General features: G+C 33.4%; 1 long non-coding RNA gene across 1 annotated transcript; it reads left to right on the top strand.

Moving 5' to 3' along the window:
* The first annotated feature begins 2009 nt into the window (after positions 1-2009).
* Positions 2010-5492, top strand: LOC145133351 (uncharacterized). The gene is made up of 9 exons (XR_013718554.1): positions 2010-2111; positions 2191-2258; positions 2364-2434; positions 2818-3243; positions 3589-3785; positions 3959-4139; positions 4271-4561; positions 4738-4896; positions 5179-5492. It is a non-coding gene; the product is annotated as an uncharacterized LOC145133351 (long non-coding RNA).
* Positions 5493-5758: the final 266 nt, after the last annotated feature.

Genomic DNA, 5758 nt, shown 5'->3' with positions numbered 1-5758 from the left:
TGAGTATGACTTACTTTAGCCAGAAGAGTTGTCCTTTCAAAACGTTTTCAGGTGCAAAGAACCATAAAAATGTGATCTTGGTCCTTCTATCCCTTCCATGAAAGAGTTATGATGTCTTAATGCACTACTAGAAAACAGACCTTTAATGACACGCTATTTACGACACGCACTGATTAATGATACACAATAGTGTGTGCCCTAAAAATAATGTTAGATCTTTATAAATTTGAAGAATTTAGGACGCGCATTTGTGCATGCCCTAAAATTTGTGTCGCAACAAAAAAAACACGGAGGGCGCTTATCAAAAAAAGTGTGTCGTATAAGGATGCTGTTTTATAATTTTTGTAGGAAACACGCGTTCTCTGTTAATAACAAATGGGGGAAACGAAATCTCAAAAGTTAAAAACCCTGCCTTGTGTTCTTCTCTCCCTTGTTTTCACCAGTCGAAAATCCCTTCTCCTTACAAGCCCTACGTTCGATTGACATAGAAGCAGGTTCGATTCTTCTCTTATATGTTATCTTGAGCTTGATTTTCGATATTAGAATAGAATGTAGGGGTTAGTTTTTAACTATACTAAATTCCACAAACTCGCAGGAACCATTCTTGCTAGGGCTTTTTTCAAGAACGAAACTCTCGGTGTTCTCTGGCCTCTGCGACAATCATCGATCTCACCGTGCCGGCAACCTCTTTGGTTACTCTTCCTCCGACAATGAAATTGAAATAAATGGTTCAGGTTCTTGTTTATTATACACATTATACATCGACACATTCATAGACCCTCTATCTGATTCTCTCGATCGTTGGTTCTTAAGCGACGAGTCCTCTCCAATCACCGCTGTTAGGCATGGCCTCCATGTAAAGCCACCACCGGCAGAAGACCGTCGCATCCCATAGCTACACCGGAGACCTTCGACCTCTCAGCTACAGGTTCATTTTTCTTCCATTTTTCCTAGGTTTCATTCATCTTTTTTGTTCATAATATTCCATGGTCTTTCTCGGTTGCTGATATCAAGAATCTATTTGGTGAATTTGGAGTTGTAGCAAATATTGAGGTTTAATTCCTCGCATCAGACATTTTTTTTTAATTGTTGTTTGAGTTTGTTTGTAGTGGTTGGCATACGTAATCTATATGTTCGATCTATTCAGTCTTTGCAATTAGGGTTTCAAAACATTTTCGCAGTTTGTCTTATTCGTTTGATTAAGTTTTTGTGGATTTGAATCGATCTGTCTAAACAATCGAGTGATTATCCATCCATTAACTTTAATTCAATGTAGAAGTAAACTTGTTAACACTATTAATATATTCGTAATGCATCTTCACCAGATTTTGATTGGCCTTTAACTTGATTATATTAGATTTTGTTTTGATCAAGTGTAAACGAAAATTGCTGCCTTTTTTTGTGATAAATGAGCAACATTGATTGATGCTTTTTGTGTATCCAATTGGTTTGCTACTCCCAACAGTTTCTCATCTTTCTCACAATCTAAATTTTTTCCCCAAACAACTTGTTAATTATACCTATCTTTCTGATACAAATGATAAATCAACTCTCACAATTGTTCACATTCAAAGTTCAAACAATATCTTCTTCCACTTGGCTAATTTTGAAGTTTTTTTTATCATATAGCTTCATCTTTCAAGAGTATAGGTATTCTATTTCAGTATCTTGCATGTTTGTTCATGTCTAATTTTCAATTATCACATTTTTCCTTGTGGTGTGCAGTTGAAATGTGAAAATTGTAGAAAGGTGACTGAGAAGGAGACATGCGTGAGCCTGAACGAGACACTTCCTCTACCAAAAAAGGGTACCACTAATCTTATCCAAAAGGTTATCTATCTATCATCTCTTTGCATTTAAATCAAATTCAAAGTGATACCATTTTCAAAGAAAGTAAATGATGTAGTTTATTGTTTATGGTGTATCAATGTAAGTTCTGTAAAAGGGAAGGAACAGTGAAAATGATACATGTTCGAGGGTCTCCACTCACTAATGAGTTGAGTGATGGAGGAAAGGAGTCCAAATAACTATCTCCATGTGATATACATCAAGAGAGAAAAGCTCCAAGTATCAATATCATTAAAAAGTTGGTGCTATGAGTGTTTTGGATGGTAGGATTTTAAGATTTATATGATTATCAGTTTATTCATAAAAAGTTAACTTATTGGTTCTTATTCATCTTGAATCCAGTAAAAACTTGAATCTGTTGGTTATTATTCATCTTGGTGATTGGTTGCGGAAAGAAATGGGTGATGCAGGTATCTAGAAATATGAATATGATATTGATGTTTGGATTAGATTTTTTGATTACTTACAAAAAATGATCCAAATTATTGGGGCCCATGTCTGCTACTTTGATGCAGAAGCAAACTTGGAGCCATATTTAGACAGTGACATGAGAGAGCTAGACAATGACTAGTAGAAACATCCTTGGGTATGTTTGATTAAATTCCATTAATTACTAATAAAACTTAAAGAACTATTTGTATTATTCATTTCAATGTTATTATAATGATGATCAGGAGCTATTTCCATGTCTTTCTCTTTGACAACAACCTCCTGCTTTGAAGGTGTTTATTGATACTTTTTAAAATCCACCAACCAACTACATTTTAGAACAAATTTTGTTGTATTTATTATAACTAGGCTGAAAATTTAATTGAAAATTCGAAATTTTGAATTAAATTCGAAGACTTTGATATAAAAAAAAAACTATACATTAAAACATCGAAAGCCAAAAGTTTTGACAAGTATGGCTGGTAAAACTTGTTTGAGAAAGTTAATGTTTTAATACTTGTTGCTTCTTTTGGATTTTAGGTCGAATGAGTTATATTTGAAGCACAAGATAAAGGAGATACAAAGCTAGATACTAAGAGTAGAGGTCTGTGTTTGGTTCCCATTTCATGTACTGCTCAAGTTACAATGAAAATAATGGATTAGGTCATTAGACTATTGTTATGTTATATTGATATAAATTAGTGATTCTTTGAGTATTACCCTATATGTTAGTGACAATATTATTCTACTTATTGTTGTAAGCAAGTTGAGTTTTAACTTAAGTGATGCTTTTGTGTTTTTAATTTATTAAATTAATTAACTTTTTATTATTTTATATTTAATTTAAATTTATAAAAAATAATTAATTTCAAATATAAATGATAAGTAAAATCATTGTAAGAATCCCACCTGCTGCTTTTGTTTCGACTGGTGCAACTGGAACAGGGGAAAGCTCTACTTATCCAGGTAAGCCATAATTGATTTTGTATTTTTGTTTGAGTGTTTGATTTAACTTTGATTATTTGGTAATGCTTCTATGGACAATAAATTCAAAGTTAAGGTTCTGAAATTTCGTTTGATGCTTCTATGGATAAGAAATTCAAGGTTAAGGTTCTGATTTATTTTCAAATATAAATGACAAGTCTTGATTTAACTATGGATCAATCATGCACATCAAGTTTAAGGTTAAGGTTTTGAGATTTCATTTGATGTTTGTACTCTCTCTCTCTCTCTCTCACTGTGTGTGTGTGTTTTTCTTGCTAAATATTTTTTAAAAATTTCTTTTTATTGATAATCTCAGTCTTTATCTAGGTCAAGAAATTCAAGGACGTTTGGTTAATCAGCCATTTGCAACTTTGGGAGAAGGAAATGCAGCGACATAGTCGACTGTTGCAACTTTGGGATTCTGATTTCAAGATAAGAGGATGGTCACCAGAGGAATACATGCTCTTAAGCGAGGTAGACTAGTCATGCAAGTGGATGATACTTGGAAATCATAAATTCTTCAGGTATTCTTGTATGATAAGATTTCTTTTACAAGGTGGGACATCTACTCGCTCTCAGTTTGTCGTCTATGCAAAAGACGTTAATGCCCTCCTCATGGTCAACATCGAAAATAGCTCTAGAAGGTTTTTTTATTTGAATCTTTGCCACAAACCAGTTGTATATCGTTTTGAAACAGGCATCAGTTAAAAGATCAATTGTTATCAACATCTTTGGACTCAAATACACCAACACGTATCTTGTTGAAAGTAGCTGCATTGTTGATTGATCCCAAGCATCAATGGTCTTGTAAGATAGCCACTTATCTTTTGCAACAGAACATATATAAGATTTTTCGGGAGATTGTTATTACAGGAAGGGTATGTTAATATGTTAATATGTTTTAGTTTTATAAAATCTGCATCCTGTTTTAGTCTTATCTTGTCTTTTACTTGTTACATTTTTAAATTTTATTATGAAAGTTTAAACCCCATTTCCACTATCTTTGTAGGCTCCATTGCTGGTTTTAAACTGGTTTTAAACTGGTTGAAGACCATTCATCATCTTTTTGTATGGCTATGGATATGGTTGCGGCTGCTTTTGAGTTTAAAGCAAGTTCTTGATCTTGAATGTAACGAGACCCATACTATCGCCATCTGGAACCCATGGCAGACGTTCTCCAAATACCTTCCTTTCTTTGGAGATACACAGGCTTTTTGGTGGGGTCCGCCAGTACGGATGAAATCATATCAACCTGTGTCATTGATGGTGTTGTTCCCATTGAAACCGGAAGTTTTACCAGGTCAATTTTCACAGATGAAAGTGCGCTTTTTAATGTTGTTTCATAAAATACATCATTCACAGTCTCTGCTCTGAGATCCACAATTTTCTTGTTTATGAAAAGATTGTTATAATAATTTGTTTACTGGTATATATTTGAGTTTGAATCTTGATATTATATCTTTTAAATGATGTCAGTGGAACAAGTGCATTGGTCATTTTTTTTAAAAAGTTGTGTCAGGTAGACATTACAACTTCTGACTATGATGATCAAGATATTGAAGAGAATATAGCTCATAATTGCAGGGACTGCATGTCAAGCCAGCAACAGACTTTGTTCATGAACAACTAAAAACTGTAAGTCCATCAACACAACATTATACTTATAAATGAGATCAAAACTAGAATCTTTGATTTTATTACACATGACCACAACAGACAAACTCTTTAGAGTAAATTACAAGTTTAGTCCCCGTGGTATGTCAAAAGTTATGGGTTTAGTCAAAATATTTCATTTCTTGCACATGTGGTCATTAAAGTTTGGTTTTGTTGCAAAGTTCATCCCTGGTACAAGAAACTGTTTGTATGAGACTAAATCACTAAATGACCATTTTTTATCCTTACATTTCTTTTTTGCAGGATAGAAGCACAATAGTTTTGGATCGACACCTTCTAGCAGAAGATATCGTGTACGTGTTCTTGTGCTGCTATTGTGGATTCGGGAACATCCTTGCTTACTGGTCCAACTGTATGTATCTCACGTGAAGCTTCTGTTAGAACTATTAATCTCAGGGATTTCAAGTTTTTTCATATTTCTTGTATCTAACTAGTTTGCAAATTTTATGTTACAACCTATATTGATTTGGTTTATCTTTCCATGGAATGGTTATTTGTATGTCATTAAATTTTATGTAATGGATTGTATTTTTTGTATATGATATTTTATTTTCTAATATGAGACATTAAATGAAATTTTAATTTGAAAATTAGTAAATCTAAAAATAATTTTTTTTAAACATTTAAAATTACGATGTGCAAAAATATGTGCCATCTTCATTTATGACATGGCCTTTCTCGACAGGGGCTTTAATGATATGCAATGCGAGTCGTAAATGCGCGTCGTAAGGTTACGACACGCAAATGTGTGTCGTCTTCATTTATGACAGGCCTTCCTTGATACGCATTGCGTGTCGAAAATGAGCATCGTAAATGCGTATCG

Source organism: Lactuca virosa, chromosome 8, assembly GCF_052849685.1.
Source record: "Lactuca virosa cultivar CGN04683 chromosome 8, Lactuca_virosa_CGN04683_v6, whole genome shotgun sequence".
Taxonomy (NCBI): domain Eukaryota; kingdom Viridiplantae; phylum Streptophyta; class Magnoliopsida; order Asterales; family Asteraceae; genus Lactuca; species Lactuca virosa.
This window is presented reverse-complemented; position numbering and strand designations above follow the sequence as displayed.